The 21,244-nt window shown below is 41.1% G+C and overlaps 1 long non-coding RNA gene across 1 annotated transcript in view; it reads left to right on the top strand.

Annotated features, from left to right (window-relative positions):
• The first annotated feature begins 447 nt into the window (after positions 1 to 447).
• Positions 448 to 21,244, top strand: part of LOC139363746 (uncharacterized) — a 54,981-nt gene continuing 34,184 nt past the window's right edge. Inside the window, exon 1 of the long non-coding RNA XR_011624601.1 lies at positions 448 to 690. This is a non-coding gene — a long non-coding RNA (uncharacterized lncRNA). The remainder of the gene's footprint in view (positions 691 to 21,244) is intronic.

The following is a 21,244-nucleotide window of genomic DNA, read 5'->3' as shown; positions in this document are numbered from 1 at the left end:
CTTAACATCTTTTAGGCTAACTTTCCCTATTTGTAAAATGGGAAACTGACTTCCTAGGGCACTTAGGAATATTTTAAGAGATGTCATATAGGAACTGGCAGATACATGCTCAATAAAAAGTAAAGTAGTTGGTGTTGCTGCTGTTGCTTTTACTGTTGTTTTTATTGACTTGAATAAAGAAATCTTGCACCTGTTAAAATGAAACACTACATGGTAGCTCTTGATATTTTGCCATACTCAGCTGGTGATAAGAATCAGATAAGCCAGTCATTTGAATAACTATGATTTATTGAATTCTTACCATGTTCTAAGTTCTTTATGTATACTGTTTCACTTAATCTTCATGACCATTCTAGGAATCAGGTTCAATTGTTATTGCCCTTTGATAGATGATTAGGGCAATGAGACTCAGAGGGGTTAAATAATTTGCTAAAGGCCACACAACCTGTAAAATGGCAGAAACTGGGACTATCCAACTCCAAAGCCCACGTTCTTAGACATTAGGGGCTATTGAATGAAGTGTGTTTGTGTATGGGGGAATTTAAGAGAATATCAAACCATTTCTAGAGTTCTACCCAATATTGAGACCTTGTTTAATGTAAGGGAACTCTGACATTCTCTTGATTGAATGCTCTCCCCTTCATAGCAACTTCTTCTGCAGCTTCCTTGCCCGGTGCTCCAGTATTTGAGGTATGCTTGATGGTTCCGAATTCAGATTTGAATCATGTGTCTGCCTGGTTTTTGTGCCCTTGGACAGCAAACTTAATTGCCAAGCCTCAGTTTTCTTCCCTTTTTTTTTTTAAAGTGGGTACAATGGTATCTATGCCACAGGCTTGTGGTAAAACTTAATCTGATGAGATCTGATACATGCTGATGTTTATTGGGTACTTAATATTATTATTAGTGAAACCTGGCCAAATATGACTCTTTGATGAATGTATATAATTTCAGGGAGTTAATTTTACTAAAGTACTTGAAAATGTTGATTGATCTAGTATACTTTTATTTCATAGACAAAGTATAGGTAAAGTCAATAACAGTTATTTTAGATTGTGTGAATTCTAGGGTAGTGGCATTAGAATGGAAGTTTTATTTCTTTTAATTGGACTAGAGCCACCATTCCATAAATCTATTGCACATCTTAAGTCACCCAGTGCTCTTGCATTCATCTTTGTTCTTTGCTTGGACGTCAAGCAGTCTGCCTGGAGCTGGTTAGAGAGGCCTAAATTTAGAATCTGCCTACCTATAAATAAGGTCCAGAAAGATAGATGACTTTGGTCACCTGAAACGGATATTAGAAAACACATACACTAAGCTATCAAGGGAATGAGAGGGAGGGTGAGAGAGGCATGCCTAGGGAGAGGAAGGACGGGGCTTAAAAGGAGGGGTTGTGATGGATTGTTCAGCACCTGTAAACAAAGAACTGTGCCTGGGGCTCTCCTGGCGGTTGGAAATCCAGCCCAAACATTCAATGACTCAATCGTTGTTCAGCTTGTTTAAGTCCATGCCATTTGTACATATGATGGGATTTTATGAGACATTTTACAACAATTCCCCACCACTGTTTGGGGAAATAATGTCATAAGATTCAACCTTCTTTCTTTTTCCGTTCTGAGATGGTTTCTCAAAAAATAGCTTTTATGTGCCCTTAGCAGTTGGCTACTCTCAGTTTCTACTAAGAAATACAGGCCGACCTCACTGAGCAGGGGGCCCTTGTATTTGATTTTCAGAAGAGCACATGTATTTGAAAAGATTTCATTGTCCTTTTTGCCAGGAAGCAACAATGTCTGAACCAGACGCTTCTGGGTGACCAAAAGAAAGACTCACCTTATTGGTTTGTTATTCTTTACAGGTGGTTAAGGGGATGAGCTTTGTAGTAAGATGCATTTGGATTCATGCTCTTCCTTCGTGTCTTCCCAGCTCTTATCTTGGGCAAGTTAGAAACCTCTTGGAACTTATTTGTCCGTCTATAAAATGGGGATAATAACATTATCTCATAGGTTTGTTGTGAGGGTATTTAAAATACTTAGCAGTGCCAGGCACAGAGTTAACCCCTTAATAAATGGCATTGATTATAATTATGAGGCTGTCTTCTCTGCCTCACCTTTCTTCTTGTCTTATCTAGTAGTTTTGAGTGGCTGGTCTGTGTTTCCTTGTCATATATGATTTCCTTCCTTGCATGTATCACTCTCTGAAACTATCTTATTTAAAAATTTGTTTGTGGTTTCTCCCCTCCCACTATGATGCAAGCATCATATGGCAAGCCTTTGTGCATCTGCTCATACTTGTCCACTCAGGGAGAGCACTGAGTAGTCTCTCCATACACAATTACTGACTAACTCCCCTAACTGTTTCAGTAATTTTTCTTTCTTCTCCATGATTCCTGTATTAAAAAACAATTTTATTTTAGAATTGAGGGTCTAGGCAAGGATGAGAATGAAAAGGTGATCATTGTTTTGGATTGGTTTGAGGTGGAATCTCAGGTTAGAAGAACTTCTTGGGAAAACTAGGATGAAGACGACTGGGGCTTTCCCCTCCGCCCCTGCCAGAGATTGGTGTAAGTATATTCATTAGGATTCTAGTTTCAAGGCCCATAAAATTCACTGAGCAAGCTTAAGCAATAAAAGAGGTGTTCATTGTAAGGACTCAGGAATGTTTTTTTGGAACTGAAGGGAATGGATGTCATCAGGCCCCAGGAATGGGCTGGAAATAAGAATTTTTTCACAAACATCTGCTTCTGCCTTTTCTCTCTGCAGATCTACTTTTGCATCTCTAAAACCCAGCGTTTTGCAAACTATTTGTGCTAAAACACAGTAAAAATGAGTTATACTAAAATGAAATAAAACAAGCCCTGATTTTTTATTATTAGATTCCGTAGACATAAAATTATTCTGTCGAAGTGCTATAAAGGTCCTTAAGTGCTTCCTTACTCTCAGTTTCTGTCCTTAATTCCTCGTGGACTGGTAACAGATGGCTTGTAAGCAGGCATGACTGCAGTTTACGCAGCAAGTGTGGATTGCTACCCCTCATGCTCAGATCCACACCCCTCCACAAGAAACCAGACCAAACTGAATGGTAATCTTTTAGCCTGCAAGTGTGATTCAGGCTTTGCTCAATGGTCTTTTATAATACTCTGGTCTATGCAGCTATGGCCACTAGGTGGGGGCAAAGAATAAAAACATGGCAGCTAGGGGTGTGTCCTTGTGGGGGCGGGGGAAACACGGTTAAGGGCTGAGCCAAGTGGACACCTGAAAATGGGTCTACATAGGGAGATTTCCAGCACTACTGATTCTATTTCTTCTGAAAACACGTCATGAAAAGACTTCTGATGCCAGGTGCAGGGACTCTGGGAGGTGACCGAATGTGTGGCTGTGAACATGGAGGGGAGAAGTCATACGCTAGTTTCACAATTCTCACTAGTGTATTTTGAGAGAGTTCCCATCACATTTACACTCTCTGCCAGCCTACTCCTATTTCTATATGCAAATATTTTTCAAGCACACAACTTCCCAGATCTCTGGCACAAACTGTCTAATGCTTCCCTTGCAGATGTTTTATGGATTTATTTTTTATCTTACGCCAAGGAATTGAAATGTCCACTTGAGATTTGGTCAAGTGAAGGCCCAGATCTTTTCAGAATGGTGGTGACAATTTCAAGAACCATTTGGCATCTAGGGGAGATTCCTCGAGTGAGTCCTAAGTGAATTTGTCAATGCTCTTCCTTCCTTTACCTAAGAGAAGGGTACAGAGGGGTAGCTGACATAAATATAGGCCTTGGTTATTATCGATACTCCTCTTTCCCAGCTTTCTTGGAACAAGCTCGTTTAGCAAGCAGATACCTGTAAGACCTGGAATTGGTACACTAATGGAAAGGCTTTGGTTTAAGAGACTTGGGCCCATTCAAGTCCAGTTTAAAAATGCAGAAAGTTACTGTGATATGGTAATTGCATGGATGAACTGTAAGCCTTTATAGATGAGTGATCAAGAGTGTGGAATTCAAACTGGGCATGGTGGCTCACACCTGTAATCCCAGCACTTTGGGAGACTGAGGCAGGCAGATCACCTGAGGTCAGGAGTTTGGGACCAGCCTGGCCAACAAGGCAAAACCCTGTCTCTATTAAAAATACAAAAATTAGCTGGGTGTGGTGGCACACACCTGTAATCCCAGCTACTCAGGAGGTTGAGGCAGGAGAATCCCTTGTGGAGATTGCAGTTAGCTGAGTGGAGGTTAGCAGGTGGAAGTTAGTGCAGTTAGCAGGTGGAGGTTAGTGAGTGGAGGTTAGTTCAGTTAGCAGTTGGAGGTTGCAGTTAGCTGAGACTGTGCTAATGTACTCCACTCTGGGCCACAGAATGAGACTGCATCTAAGAAAAAAAAAGTATGGACTTCAGGTTGAAATCTTGTCTCTCTATTTGTGTGTCCTTAGGCAAGACACTGGCTTCTCTGAGCATCAGTTCCCTTGGCTTCAAAATGGGCATAATCATTTCGTAGAGTTTTTGGTAACTCACTCAGCAACTATTTTGTTGAGCACTCACTAGCATCCAGATACTGGGCTAACACTGAGGGTGCAGTAGGGAACAAGAGAGAAATAGTTTTGCCTCGCATAGGACCACAGGACATTATAGCAGAGTAAGCTTTGAATAATAATAATAATAATAATGACAGTAATAAATTAAAGTACTGTGATCAAACGTAAGATATGGTCAAGCACAAGTGTCAAAGCCCATGTGTCAAATCTTTTAGCAATCCTGATTCTGATTTGACTAACATCTGAATAATATTTACTATTTAGAGTTCATAATCCTCTGAAGCCAGCGTTGTCCACATGTCAATAGAATTTTGCTTATGGATTTGTTTCCTTACTCAGTTTTCCTATGTATTCTTTATGTGTAATCAAACGCATCATTTACTTTTTCTTTTTTGAGACAGAACCTTACTCTGTCGCCCAGGCTGGAGTGCAGTGGCACAATCTCAGCTCACTGCAGCCTCCACCTCCTGGGTTCAAGCGATTCTCCTGCCTCAGCCTCCCGAGTAGCTGGGATTACAGGTGTGAGCCACCACGTCCAGCTAATTTTTGTGTTTTTAGTAGAGATGGGATTTCACCATGTTGCCCAGGCTGGTCTCCAACTCCTGACCTCAAGTGATCTGCCTGCCTCGGCTTCCCAAAGTGCTAGGATTACAGGTATGAGCCACCGCGCCTGGCCCATTTACTTTTTCCAGAAGCTTTTAAATCAACAATGTGAAGGAAAAGCCTCTACTGAGAGATAATAAGGCCAAATTCATCCATTTGCTTGTTTGTCCATTTGGTGTTTATGGAGTATCTTTTGGTTGTTTGGTACTGAGGACACAGAGGAAAAATGACCACTTTTCAGTAGGGGGACAAATAGTTAAATATGTAGGTGTCAATATTGTGGGGTTAGGCATCGTAATAGAAATTATGAGAGGTAGAATTCTTTTGTGTGTGTGTGTGTGTGTGTGTGTGTGTGTGGTTTTTTTTTTTTTCTTTTTCTTTTTGGTAGAGAAAGGTCTTTCTTGCCCAGGCTGGTTTCCTGGCCTCAAGTGATCCCCCTGCTTTGGCCTCCCGAAGTGCTGGAGTTACAGGTGTGAGCCTCTGCACCTGGCTGTGGGAGGCAAAATTCTGAGATGGCTCCCAAATTTCCTGATGCCTTGGTGTGTGCCCTCCCCCTTGCATCTGCATGGGCGGGGCTTGTGAACATGATGGGATATTACTCCTGTGTTTAGCGTACTAACCAGTTGACTTTGAGTTAACAAAAAATGGCGTTATTCTGGATGAACCAGACCTAATCAAGTGAGCCCTTAAAAGGGACTGAGCCCCTCCTGAAGTCAAAAGAGAGTCAAAGTGTGAGAGAGAAACTTTCCTGCTGACCTGGAAGACACAGCCTTCGTGAGCTCTATAGCTGCAAGAAAATGGTTTATCAAGTTCCATGTTAGCTTGAAAGAAGACCCCAGATCTAGCAACCTTGTGAGCAGAGGACTTAGCTAACCTTTACTCAGACTCCTGACCCAGGGAAACTGTGAGATAATAAGTCTGTGTTGTTTAAAGCCACTAAATTTGCAGTAATTTGTTACACAGCATAGAAAAATGAATACAGAGGGATGTATAGATTGCCATGACAGAATGACCTTTCTTAATTGTACAAACAGATTTCTGCTGGACTATGTGGGACTGTGAGTCAAACTGAAACTTCTGGATGCAGGTAGATGGTGCAATTTGTGACATATGAACTGTTGGTAGATTAAGGTCAATGGCAAAGAAACCAAGCATTTGAAGACTATTTCATGGATTATATATTTGTATGGTTTTAATTACATTAATATTTAACAATTGTATGTGTTCCATATAGTGCTGGGTGGGGGTAAAGGCAAGAAATACACAGATGTGTAACACAGACCTTGCCCTGAAGATGCTTGTTCTTTATTCAAGGAGACAATTGTGTCAGTTGGCTACATTACAATAACTCCAAATGGAGATCTAAGCAATTTACTGGGAGAGTTTAATTCAGTCTGAAATGAGTTAGAGAAGCCTTTGTTTGTTGCATTTGAGCTAGGGCTTGAAGGATGTCCCCACTGATGCTGCTGGTTGCCTTTGGAAAAGCCATTTCCTCCTTCTTTCCTGGAAGATCTCTGATGTTTCTTGGGGGGATCTATGTTTCTACAGCATGACTCACAGATTGATCTTGTTTGGCCTAAACCATGGGGTGGCTGACTGGGCCAAGCAGTTTGCCACGTGTTTTTGTAAATGAAGTTTATTGGAACAAGTCACTCAATGGTTTATGTATTATTGATGACTATTTTTGTGCTACATGGGGTGACCTGAGCAGTTGTGGCAAAGCCCATATGGCCCACACAAGCTAAAATATTTACTATCTAGCCTTTTACAGGAAAAGTTTGTTGACCTCTGGTGATATGGTTAGGCTTTGTGTCCCCACCCAAATCTCATCTTGAGTTGTAATCCCCAGGTGTTGAGGGAGAGACCTTGTGGGAGATGATTGGATCATGGGGGTGGTTCCCCTCATGCTGTTCTCGTGATAGTGAATGAGTTCTCATGAGATCTGATAGTTTTATAAGGCAGTTTTCCCTGATGTTTCCTGTGTGCTCACATTCTCTCTCACCTGCTGTCATGTGAGATGTGCTTGTTTCCCCTTCACCATGATTGTAAGTTTCCTGAGGCCTCCCTAACCATGCAGAACTGTGAGTCAGCCAAACCTCTTTTCTTTATACATTACTCAGTCTTGGGCAGTTCTTTATAGCAGTGTGAGAACAGACTAATACACCTGGTCTAAGACATCACGGTAATTTCAAACCTCTTTTCAGTGCCTGATTTAGGAGTGGGAATGCAACACAATTTGGCCAAGGAAATAGGATGGGATCATTGCTGGGGTTTTTTTAATTGACAAAAAGAGGCTTTCAAGAAGTTCCTGCTTCTCCTGCTAGATGTGTTTTTGACTGGATGTGATATTTCAAACTGCTAAAGATTTTGTGACCTTAATGAGAATTAGCCTGAGAATAAGAGCATGTACTGAGGATGTCAGATTGATACACTGAAAATAACTTTTGTCTCTGATGGTGTCTTTGAGCTGCCAAATTAACCATCTCTGGAGCCATCTTATCTCCAGACGTTTTGTTCTGTGATGTAATAATTTTCAGTACTGTGCAAGCCAGTGGAGCCAGGGTCTTCTTACTTGCAGTCGGGATCAGTCATAGTGATTCTGATTTCATTGATTTCAGTAAATGGGGAAGGAGAAAAGGATGTTACAGGTTTAAGAAACAGCATGAGCAAAGTCCTAAGGCATAAATAAATATGGCTTGGCTGGGTATAGCAAGTATTTGCAGGACAGGTAACAGGGTGTATGGGGGGAAACACTGGGAAGCTTGGAATCAGATTATAAAAGAGCTAGAATGTGAGACTAAAGATTTTAAGATTTTGGAAATTTATGAGCAATAAAGTGTCATTGGAGCTTTTTGAGGAAGAAAGTCCCTTTTTCAACTCATATTTTAGGAAAGTAACTGTAGATGCAGTGTAAAGGAGTGGTCCCCAACCTTTTTGGTACTAGGGTTAAGTTTTGTGGAAGATTATTTTTCCATGTGAATTGGGTGGGGGAATGGTTTCAGGATGAAACTGTTCCAACTCAGATAATCAGGCACTAGATTCTCATAAGGAACATGCAACCTAGATCCCTTGCATGCACAGTTCACAATAGGGTTCTTACTCCTTTGAGAATCTGATGCCTCAGCTGATCTGACAGGAGGTGGAGCACAGGAGGTAATGCTTGCTTTGCCCACTGCTCACCTCCTGCTGTGTGGCCTGATTCCTAACTGATCCCAGTACTGATCTGTGGCCCAGGGGCTTGGGGACCCATGGTGTAAAGAATGGATCAGAGTGGTGTAAAGTATAGGTTAGTGAAGATAGGCTTCCTTTTACTTCACTGAATACCAGTAGCCTAGAGCAAGACCTCTAGCTAGAGCAAGTCATTAGCCAGAGCGTGGTCCCTAAAACAACAGTACCAGAATCACCCGGGAACTAGTTAGAAATCCAAATTATCAAGTTCCACCCCAGAACAAGTGAATCAGAAACTCTGGAAGTGGGACCAAGCAATCTTTTATCTAGCCTTCCAGGTGATTCCAACACACACTCAAGTTAGAAAACCACTGCTCCAGACAGTTCATAGACAGCTGTACAATTACTAGGGAGGCTTTCCTAACAAAGTGATGACATCTATATTTATCTGAAAGGAAGGTACACACCAGAGTAGTTTTTCCGGGAAATTGTAAAGTATTTTTACCATGTGGGTTAAGAATTGGGGTTTTGGAATATTGCTAGCAATACACTAACTTGTATTTTTGAAGAAAAAAGAAAGTATTCCTATCTTGTGCTGACTTTCGAAGGGAAAGGCTTCCAGTTTTTGCCCATTCATTACGATATTGGCTGTGAATTTGTCATATGGCTCTTATTATTTTGAGGTATGTTGCTTCAATACCTAATGTATTGAGAGTTTTAAACATGAAGGGAATTTTATTGAAGGCCTTTTCTGCATTTATTGAGATAAGCATGTGGTTTTTGTCTTTAGTTCTGTTTATGTGACGAATTATGTTTATTGACTTGCATATATTGAATCAGCCTTGCATCCCAAGGATAAAGCCAACTTGATCATGGTGGATAAGCTTTTTTATATGCTGCTGGATTTGGTTTGCCAGTATTTTATTTAGTACTTTTGCATCGATGTTCATTAGGGATATTGGTCTGACGTTCTCTTTTTTTGTTGTTGTATCTCTGCCAGGTTTGGGTATTAGGATGATGCAGGCCTCATAAAATGAGTTAGGGAGGAGTCCCTCCTTTTCAATTTTTTGGCATAGTTTCAGAAGAAATGGTACCAGCTCCTCTTTGTAACTTTGGTAAAATTCAGCTGTAAATCCATTTGGTCCTGGGCTTTCTTTGGTTGGTAGGCTATTTATTACTGCCTCAACTTCAGAACTTGTTATTGGTCTATTTAGGGATTTGACTTCTTCCTGGTTCAGCCTTGGGAGGGTGTATGTGTCCAGTAATGTATCCATTTCTTATAGATTTTTTTAGTTTGTTTGCACAGGGGTGTTTATAGAATTCTCTGAGAGTTGTTTATATTTCTGTGGGTTCAGTGGTGATATCCTCTTTATCATTTTTTTATTGAGTCTGTTTGATTCTTCTCTATTTTCTTCTTTATTAATCTAGCCATAAGTCTATCCATTTTATTGTTTTTTAAAAAAAACTGACTTCTAGATTTGTTGAGTTTTTGAAGTTTTTTTTTAATGTCTCTATCTCCTTCAGTTCTGCTCTGATCTTGGTTATTTCTTGTCTTCTGCTAGCTTTGAAATTTGTTTGCTCTTGGTTCTCTAGTTCTTTGAGTTGTGAAGTTAGCATGTCGATTTGAGATCTTTCTAGCTTTTTAATGTGGGCATTTAGTGCTAGAAATTTCCCTCTTAACACTGCTTTGGCTGTGTCCCAGAGATTCTGGAATGCTTTCACGCCATTGTTGGGAATGTAAATTAGCTCAACTACTGTAGAAGACAATGTGGTTCCTCAAAGACCTGGCACCAGAAATACCATTTGACCCAGCAATCCCATTACTGGGTATATGCCCAAAGGAATATGAATCATTCTATTATAAAGATATGTGCATGTGTATGTTCATTGCAGCACTATTCACAATAGTGAGGACATGGAATCAACCCAAATGCCCATTAATGATAGACTGGTTAAAGAATATATGGTACATATACACCATGAAATACTATGCAGCTATAAAAACGAATGAGATCATGTCCTTTGCAGGGACATGGATAAAGCTGGAAGCCATTATTCTTGGTAAACTAATGTAGGAACAGAAAACAAACATCGTTTTTCTCGTTCATAAGTGGGAGCTGAACAATACAAACACATGGATACAGGGAGGGGAACAACATACACTGGGGCCTGTTGAGGGTGGGTGAGGAAGAGCATCAGGAAAAATAGCTAATGCATGCTGGGCTTGATAATTAGATGATGGGTTGATAGGTGCAGCAAACCACCATGGCACATGTTTATCTATGTAACAAACCTGCACAACCTGCGCATGTACCCCAGAGCTTAAAATAAAATAAACAAAAAACCTTCACATTAACACCTGTGGAGTACTGCCTGATGGCTTGGTTTTAAGTCTATTAATAGCTGGCCTTGTCATCTAAGTTGAAAGGGCTTACAAAAATCTAAACCACTTTGAAATAAATAAGGTGAATGAGGGTCAAAAAGAAACAAAAACAACAACAACAACAAAAAGAAAAAGCAAAGTATTAAGGTTCTTGGCTCATTTGTATTCTGAATTTAAAAGCCCCTTACTTCATGAATGTAAAACACATCAAGTTAATTATTCCATTGTTTTTCCACCATAGATTAATGACATTACATACATCAGTGACACTGTACATTTTAAAGTCTATTAATTTTATCACTTCCTGGGTCAGAGGAGAAACTTGTTCTTTAGCAGCCTCTGCTGACCTCTTTCAGGAAAACATTTATTAAGCACCTTCTTGAAGAAAGTCAGTTTGTAAAGATAAAAGAGTTGTAGAGTGCTCCTGATATGGTTTGGCTGTGTCCTCACCCACATCTCATCTTGAACTGCAATTCTCATAATCCTTACATGTCCTGGGAGGGACCCAATAGGAGATAATTGAATCATGGGGGCAGTTTCCCCGCATGCTGTTCTCATGATAGATAGTGAGTTAACATGAGAGCTGATGGTTTTATAGGGGCCTTCCCTCTTTGTTAGGTACTCATTCTCTCTCCTGTCACCCTCTAGAGAGGTGCCTTCCACCATGATTATAAGTTTCCTGAGACCTCTCCAGCCATGCAGAACCATGAGTCAGTTAAACCTCTCTACTTTCTAAACTACCCAGTCTCGGTTATTTCTTCATAGCAGCATGAGAAAGAACTAATACAGCTCCCAAGTTTGTCTGCAAAGTATATGGGTTTGAAATAGTATGGGGACTCACAAGTGAGGAGTTAGAAAAAGAGACCACGCACCTAAGAATGTCTAGTATTTTTGGAAAATTTTTATCTATTGCAAAAATATACTAGGAGGATGTTTACAAAGCTCATTAATATTACTGGGGATCAACTCTTAGAATTCTTGACCTAAAGCAGGGATAGAGACATTTCATTTTGCATGCTGACTTTGATGGAATAATAAAGATTGCTTAGAGTCCTGTTTTTGGGGAAAAACATGTCTGAGGCCCTCTCTGGGCCCAATGAGCGAGAATGCTGTGATTGATTGATTTCTGTGATGGGTGCTGAAATGAGAGAAGTTACATTATAAGCGTTAGGGGAATTGTCATCCCTGCCTTAATTTCCCTCATTTAGTCAGATGGGATGACTTCAGTTATAATACAGAAAATCAACTCAAAATAAGCATAAAAGGGAATTTATTATCTCAGGTAACTAAACAGGCTGGACTAACGGCTTTTAGTTCATTTTGATCTGGGACTCAAATAACATGGGACTGGGCTTCTGTCTCTTGGCACCTTCGATAACTATCATGATAATAATGGTAATAACAGCTAACACATATAGCATTTCAATGTTTCAGATGTTTTTTATAAGCACATTACATTTACTAATTCACTTAACCCTCAAAATGAGTCTATGAGGTAGGCAGTAGTATTATCACTTCCATTTACAGATAGGGAAAGTGAAGCATAGAGAGATTAAGTAACTTGTTCAGGAATGTGCAAATAATGGACTGAGCATTACAATCCATGTAGTCTGTTTCTAGGCTCGGTGCGGTGGCTCACGCCTGTAATCTCAGCACTTTGGGAGGCCGAGACGGGCGGATCACGAGGTCAGGAGATTGAGAGCATCCTGGCTAACATGGTGAAACCCCGTCTCTACTAAAAATAGAAAAAAACTAGCCAGACGTAGTGGCGGGTGCCTGTAGTCCCAGCTACTTGGGAGGCTGAGGCAGGAGAACGGCGTGAACCCGGGAGGCGGAGCTTGCAGTGAGCCCAGATAGCGCCACCGCACTCCAGCCTGGGCGACTGAGCAAGACTTGTCTCAAAAAAAAAAAAAAAAAAAAAAAAAGAAAAGAAAAGAAAAGAAAAAAAGAATCCATGTAGTCTGTTTCTAGAGGCCATATTCTAAACCAGGCTTGGGCAAACTATGTCCTGTGTGCCAAATCCTACCTGTGCTCATTCTTGTAAAAAATTATTTTAAGTAACTTTAAAATAAATGTATTTGTTTGGAACACAGTCACACTCATGTATATATTGTCACTAGGTGATTTCGTACTGCAGTGACAGAGTTGAGCTGTTATAACAGAGACTGTATGGCCTGCTATATTAGTTCATTCTCGGACTGTAATAAAGAACTACCTGAGACTGGGTAATTTATGAAGAAAGAGGTTTAATTGACTCACAGTTCTTCAGGCTGTACAGCAAGCTTTAATTGACTCACAGTTCTGCAGGCTGTACAGGAAGCATGGCTGGAGGCCTCAGGTAATTTACAATTATGGTGTCAGGTAAAGGGAAAGTAAGCACAACTTACTGTGGTGAAGCAGGAGAGAAAGCAAGCAAAGAGGGAAATGCTACACACTTTCAAACAGCCAGATCTTATAAGAACTCGCTATCATGAGAACAGGAAGGGGGAAATCTACCACCATGATCCAGTCACCTCCCACCAAGTCTCTCCCCCAACATTGGGAATTACAATTCAACATTGAATCTGGGTGGGGACATACAGCCAAACCATATCATACCACCCCCTGACCCTTCCCAAATCTCATGTTCTTCTCATGTTTCATAATACAATCATGCCTTCCCAACAGTCCCCCAAAGTCTTAACTTATTCCAGCATTAACTCGAAAGTCCAAGTCCTAAGTCTCATCTGAGACAAGACAAGCCCCTTTTGCCTATGAGCCTGTAAAATAAAAAACAAGTTAGTTACATCCAAGATACAATGGGGTTGCAGGCATTGGGTAAATGCTCCCATTCAAAAAGGGAGAAATTGGCCAAAATGAAGGGGCTAAGGCCCCATGCAAGTCCAAAATCCTGCAGGGCAGACATTAAATCTTAAAGCTTCAAAATAATCTCCTTTGACTCCATGTCTCACATCCCGGCCACACTGATGCAAGGGATGGGCTCCCAAGGCCTTGGGAAGCTCTGCCTCTGTTGCTTCACAGGGGACAGCCCCCACTGCTGCTTTCTTGGGCTAGAGTTAAGTGCCTGCAGCTTTTGCAGGCACACAGTGCAAGCTGTTGGTGGATTTACCATTCTGGGGTCTAAAGGACCATGGCCCTCTTTTCACAGCTCCCCTAGGCAGTGTCCCAGTGGGGACTCTGTGTGGGGGCTCTGACCCCACATTTTCTTTCTTTATTTCCCTTCTCCATGAGTGCTTTGCCCCTGCAGCAGACTTCTGCCTGGACATCCAGGCATTTCCATACATCCCCCCTGAAATATAGGTGGAAGCTCCCAAACCTCAACTCTTGCCTTCTGCACACCTTCTGCACAGGTCCAACACATAGAACCCACCAAGGTTTGGGTCTTGCACCCTCTGAAGCAATGGTTAGAGCTGTACTTTGGCTCCTTTTAGCCATGGCTGGAGCTGGAGTGATGGGATGTAGTGTACCACATCCCAAGGCTGCACAGAACATCAGGGCCCTGGGTCTGGCCCAGAAAACCATTTTTCCCTCCTAGGCCTCCAGGCCTGTGGTGGGAGGGGCTGCCGTGAAGGTCTCTGAAATGCCTTGGAAGCATTTTCCCCATTGTCTTGGATATTAACATTTGGCTCTTCTTTGTACAAATTTATGCAGCCTTAAATTCCTCCCCAGAAAATATTCTCTTTTCTGTTGCACGGTCAGGCTGCAAAATTTCCAAACTTTTATACTCTGCTTTCCTTTTAAATATAAGTTCTAGTTTCAGGTCATTTCTTTGTTTATGCAAATGGAATAGGCTTTTAGAAGCATCCAGGCCACATCCTGAACACTTTGCTGTTTATAAATTTCTTCTGTCAGATACCCTAAATAATCTCTCTCAAGTTCAAAATTCCACAGATCTCTACAGCAGGGGCACAATGCCACCAGTCTTTTTGCTAAAGCGTAGTAAGAGTGACCCTTCCTTCAGTTACCAATAAGTTCCTCATCTCCATCTGAGACGACCTCAGCCTGGGCTTCACTGTCTGTGTCACAATCAGCATTTTGGTCACAGCTATTCAACAAGTCTCTAGGAAGTTCCAAACTCTTCCTCAACTTCCTATTGTCTTCTGAGCCCTCCAAACTCTACTAACTCCTGCCCATTACCCAGTTCCAAAGTTGGTTCCACATTTTCAGGTATCTGTATAGCAGTACCCCACTTCTCTGGTACCAATATTCTGTATTAGTCTGTTATCTCACTGCTACAAAAGAACTACCTGAAACTGGTTAATTTACGAAGAAAAGAGGTTTAATTGACCCACAGTTCTGCAGGCTGTATAGAAAGCATGGCTCGGAGGTGAAGGGGAAGCAGGCATGTCTTACATGACCAGAGAATAAGGAAGAGAGAACGAAGGGGGAGGTGTACCAACTTTCAGATAATCAGATCTCATGAGAACTCACTATCACAGGAAGAGCAAGGGGGAAATTAGCTCCCATGATCCAATCACCTCCCACCAGGTCCCTCCCCCAACATTGGAAATTACAATTTGACATGAGATTTGGGTGGGGACACACAGCAAACCATATCACCTGCAAAGCTTAAAATACTTACTATCTGCCCCTTCATAAGAAGAATTTACCAACCTTTGCTCTAAACCACTGTGCTATGTTGAATTCTACCATTCCTAGGCTCCACATGGTGGCAAGATGGCTGCAGCTGCTCCCACTCCTAATCCTTTTCTTTTCACATTCATAAAGAACATACCTAGTTCCCCGATTCCTCAAATGAAGCCCTGGAATTGAGTCTTGCTTGCCCTGATTGGCCTGATTTAGGTCATCACTACACTGCCCAGCCCTGCTGCTCCATCCCTGAAACTAGGAAGGAAGTCAGCTTCACTCATGGTTTGTGGCTGGAAGTCAAGAAAGAGTGTTCCATCCTAAGATGACATCTAGAGAGTTCACTGTGGGAAAAACATCAGAATTCTGGGTAGTAAAAACAAATACTGATTGTATTAATAATGGCTTATTTAGTGCATTTGTTTATTTAATTACATGAATGTAAATATTTGATGTAAATGGAAAAATTGGATGGAAATATTTCAGTAATGTACCCAGATGGCTATGCAGGAAGGCAACATTTCTACCCCCATCTCATGAGAGGCCGCTTGCTAATTAGTGGCTATTCTTTCTAAGGATTGTCAATAAAAAGATCATTGAAAGTGGAAGAGTGAGAAAGAATTCTGAAAGGAGAGAAGTTAAACCTTTCCCCAACTGCTAACTTTAGCACTGCTTCCCTTTCAGTCAAAGCTGCTGCAACCTTTGTAACTTTCCTTTATTCTGTTACGTATGCATTTCTTGTTTCCTCATCTTGTCTAGCTGCAAATGTGGCACTAACTTAGTATGTTTTTCATGACTCACAGTGGTCATAAATACACTGTCCTAGGTTGTGATGCAGTGAGGCGTTTCAGGGCTCATGACATGCATTTGGGGCTGTTTTCCCCGAAAACCCTAACTCATGTTGTTAGGGTGTTTGGTCCCTGTGTTAACCTTTTAACTATCTTTTTATGAAGTATAATACACAAACAGAAAATCACAAAGAACAAATCTAGAACTTAATGAATTATCATAAGGGGAAAATCCTTTAAAATGGTAAATTTGTAGCATGTCAGCCTCCCTGAAGCCCCTCTAAATCCCTCCACCTGGTCATAGTCCCTTCTTTCCCTTAGAGACAACCACTGTCATTAATTCTAAAGTAACCACTTTCTTACTTTTCTCTACAGTTTTACCACCTAAGGACAACCCTAAACACTATCCTCCTGTTTTGCATGTTTGTGAATTTTATGTAATTGTAGTTGGAAAGCATATATTCTTTTGTCTGATTTCTTTTTCTCAACCTCATATTTGTAAGATTCATCAGGTTGCTGTGCAAAATTATCATTCATTCCTTTTCATTGATAGCGTTCCATTTTGTGGGAAGAACATATTGTTTTGTTCTACTATTGATGGTCATTTGTATTTTCTAATTTTAGGGTTTGCGAATAGTGTTTCTATGAATTTGTCTCCTGGGGTACATATATGTGCATTTATTGGATACATACTTAAAAGTGGGTCATAAGGTATAACATATGGTATTATATGTATTGTCATATATTATTATTGATTGATTTGATTGATTTATATATTACTGGATTATAGAGTCTGAGTATCTAATATTACTAGGTAATACCAAAGAGTTTTCCAAAGTGTGCTGGGTTATAATCTTGCCAGCAGTGTATGAGAGTTCCAGATATAACGTGTCTTTGCCAACATTTGTTAGTGTCAGTCCTTCTCATTTTTTATGTTCATTGATTCTTTTGAATATTGTCTTTTGTGAATTGCCTTCAAGTCCCATACCCACTTTTCTACCAGGTTTTTTTTTTTTTTTAAATATGATTTGGAGAAACTATTTTTCAAAGAGGGAGCTCTATTTTCTTATCTCCCATCTCCATGATATCTGTTGCTAATGGTCCTTGTACCTGTGATGCCTCCTTCTCTTTTGCTTTGGGTGGTCTCCTTCCCCTGTATCCTGGGGTCCTCTCCTCATTAACATATTCTGATTCTGCATTTTCCCTGTGTCATCCCCTCCGTGAAGGCCACCACACACTGGTGACTAACTCTCCATCATATTCAGTAACATCCCAGCGAAGGATCTTTTTATCTTGATGCCTACTGGGGGATCTCTCTTCACTGCTCTGCTCCACTGGCCTCTCAAATCCAGTATGTCCACAATTAGACTCTTTGTCTGTGTTTTCCTCCCCCTTGAACCTACCACTGTTTCTTTATTCTCCATCTCTGTTCATGCATTTTTAAAATTATCTTAGCTACCAATCCAGGCATCTTAATCAACTTCTCTTTCTTAGCACTCATCAAATCACTCTCTAAGTTTTATTGATTTTACTTCTTCAGTTTTTCCCTCATCCCTGGTTCCGGCTCTTAAAATCTCTCTCCTGGACCACTTCAACAGCTTCCTAAGTAGGCTCCCTGCCTTCAATCTTGTCCACTACAAATGTATCATTTACACAGTTGCCAGAGTGATCTTCAAAAATGTGATCCCAACAACGACAATTCTCTTATAATCTTCCAGCAGCACTCCACAGCTTGAGTGAAGTCTAAGCTCTCTAAATGGCCCTCTGCAATCTGGGCCCTGCTACCTCACCAGCACTCGAGAGGGTCTTAGCCAAGAGTCTTTCCTTTCAGCAAAATCAAACTGCTTGTGCTACTCAGAAAGAGATAGTGCTTCTTAACCATTGCTCATGTTTGTACTCCCCTGATTGGCCCTGGTCATCTTTGAAGGTGGAATTCACTTTCGTCTCCAGGGGATTGGATGTTCTAACTCTGTGTACCCATAATAACCTATGTATATTTCTGCTATTGCATGCACCATGTTGTATTTAAGTCATCCGGTTGAGATGGCATTCCTATTAGATGGTATTCCTTAAGGAGAGGGATTGTACCTTGTTTGTAGCTTACTCTTGTACCTGTGACATATGAGCAGGTATGGAATACTTGGTTGCTCAGGTGATCTGTAGGAAGGCAAAATTATATCATTTAATCCTGTGGGTAAATGATATTTAATGTGGTAGATAAATGCAGTGAACCCATTTGTGTGAACACGGATGTCAGTGAGGCTTGGTGTGAGGCATTTCCCCCAGGGCCACTTGTAGACCTGTCTTTGAATGGTACACCAGGCAAAAATGCTGAATGTTCCTAGGTCGGAATTAAAACTTCTTATCAAGGATGTCGACTCATTGGTTTTAGGCACATGGAAAAATAAAGACAACAATAACAATGAAATAAAACTTATTTTAGAAATTCAAAAGACCTGGTTTCTATCCTGGCCTTGGAGTAATTCTTCATGTAACCTTGTGAAGTTGTCACCATCCTTCTGGGTTACAAAAGTGCCTGAGTAAGTTGAAATGTCTCCAAAAGCAATAATGTTTAATTACTGCTCACCACCTGGACAGTTATGTAATAATGAGCCTGTAAAAAAGGAAGTCATTACAATCTTATGTGGAGTCATATAACCTTATTATCAACCAGGCCAGTGGAGCCTTAATTTGTAAATAGATCCCCAGTCCTGATGTAAAATACAATAAAAAATTTTACAATCTTTGCTTCCAGGTTGGGTCCTTATGCAGCTGGGAAGCATCCTCCATTTCTACAAGAAGGATAATGAATTCCGAGCTGGTTCCCTGAGAGGAAAGAAGCCTGTTAGTGGGACATTGAGGCTGTGTGTGCGTGTGTGTGTGTGTGTGTGTGAGAGAGAGAGAGGGGTCACACTAGGCAGAATTTATTGAATGCTAGAGAACATGGAAAAGCTATAATTACTGTTCTTGGTGAAGCCTCCCCAGAGTCTCTCTTGGGACACAGTGGGATTCATTTGAGAACAATGGAGTTAGTGAATCATCCCTGTGCTGGTCAAAGTAAAGAGCTTCTTTGAGTGAATGGTCCATTCCTGAAATGGTACTTCATTTTGTACTTTGAAAAAATCAGCTTTTTGAGCTGAACTTTCTTGTTCCATGATGGACACTCTCTCAATTTCTGTGATATTTGATCTTCAATGAGTATATTAATTCTCGAGTTTCAGCTGATTCTTTCATCAAGAAACATCACAAATTAGCTCTATTAGTCTGTTCTTGCATTGCTATAAAGAAAAATCCGAGACTGGGTAATTTATAAAGGAATGAGGTTTAATTGGCTCACAGTTCCACAGGCTGCACAGGAAGCATGGTGCTGGCATCTGCTCAGCTTCCGAGGAGGCCTCAGGATACTTATAATCATGGCAGAAGGCAAAGGGGAAGCCAGCGTGTCTTACGTGGCAGGAACAGGAGCCAGAGAGACAGAGGGGAGGTTCTGTATACCTTTAAATAACCAGATCTCGTGAGAACTTGCTCACTATCACGAGAATATCACCAAGAAGATGGTGCTAAACCATGCATGAGAAATCCACCTCCATGATCAAATCACCTCCCACCTGGCCCCACCTCCAACACTGGGGATTACAATTTGACATGAAATTATGGCGGGGACGCAGATGCAAACCATGTCAATACGTAATTAACCTTTCTGCTTTTTCAAAAATAATATGAATAATAAGAACTATTGTCCTTCTTGTCAGGGAGGAAATGAGGGGTTTAATAAATGGATCCCACCATTAAATAAATGCACCATTGACCACCTTCTGCTTTTTTCCTGTTAGAGTCCAGCGTAGACTGAAAGGCCATCCCACAGTATATTTCAGATCAGTTCTGTGTTGTGGCTAGTATGTAATATGACTGACTTGACTTTCCTTTACTGAGAAATAGATTGTCTTTAATATGCAACCATAATTGTTTGCTGTTCTCTTTATATATTCAGGCTGAGTCTTCATAAGCTACCTGCATTTGGAGTTGAAAACCAATGGTCTATATGAAATATGACTTTCAATTATGCCACAGTCAGAGAAGCTGAAATAAGAAGGCCACACTGGGGGAAGTCAGGTTTATCTCATTGGAGTGAATCGGGCATGTAGAATAAAATCCAGCATTCACTCAGCACACAGCCCCACTGACCCTTTTGTTCGTCCCCCTCCAATTTATTGTTGTGTTTCCCAGCTGCCCACAGAGCTTCCCCTGCAACATTGTGGACACCCAGGCAAATGAAAATGCCAGTCTTCTCCCATCCCTGTCTTGCTGTATTAGGCATGTGCTCAGCTCTGAAAGATTTCTTTGGGGAACTGTCTTGCCTTCCCCTAAGAACATCTAGGGGAAGGTTTCTCTCACCTCTTATTTCCAAGTGGGAGGGTTGAGAATAATAGCTCTTGTCACTTCCCTTTGCCTTGTTATGGGGAATATTTAGTGCTGCAGCCTGGGTGTGGGGGCAATATCTTGGATGTGATAATGTTGCTCCCTGCATCAGTGAACATGGTATTGATTGTAAGCTGTCAACCTTTCTGCATGCTTGGCAGGGTCCCAGAAGGCTAACTACTGCAGGGAGGGTAATGCATCAGGCAGGGACACATACGCTCTATTAACTAACACTGCAGTCTAAGTTTGATCGCTTGCTCTTAACACATCTTGGCTCACTGGCTCTCAGTTTTTTCTTAATTCCCTGACTCCTCTGAGCAGTCCTGTGATGCTGCTTGTATCTCCATATATCATTCAAACTCCCAGGGGCATGCTGCTCATCTTGTAAGCTTCCTGTGGGCAAGTGCTGTGCCTGACTTCCTTACACGTTTATTTGTTCATTCAACAAAAGTTTTGAGCACCTACTATGAGCCAGACAATGTTCTGTGCTCTGGGGATACAGGAGTGGCCTAAACAATGATGCAGTCCTCATGGAACTAAGGGTGGTTGAGAAAGCGTCTCTGAGGAGGTGACATTTGAGCTGAGTTTATCACTATCTCCCCTGTGGCTGGACTATAAGTATTTGCTAAGTTATGGAAACCATAGCTTCTCATCTGAGTGCCTCATAGCCTGGCTGTTAAAGAAGCTCCTGATGTGTGAACCTCACTAAGTCCACGCATTATTATTATTTTTCAGATCATGCATTACTGCCCACTCACCTTACCATGTCT

Source organism: Macaca nemestrina, chromosome 6 (assembly GCF_043159975.1).
Source record: "Macaca nemestrina isolate mMacNem1 chromosome 6, mMacNem.hap1, whole genome shotgun sequence".
In the NCBI taxonomy this organism is placed as follows: domain Eukaryota; kingdom Metazoa; phylum Chordata; class Mammalia; order Primates; family Cercopithecidae; genus Macaca; species Macaca nemestrina.
Note: the sequence above shows the minus strand (reverse complement) of the source record. Positions and strands in the feature narration are given on the sequence as shown.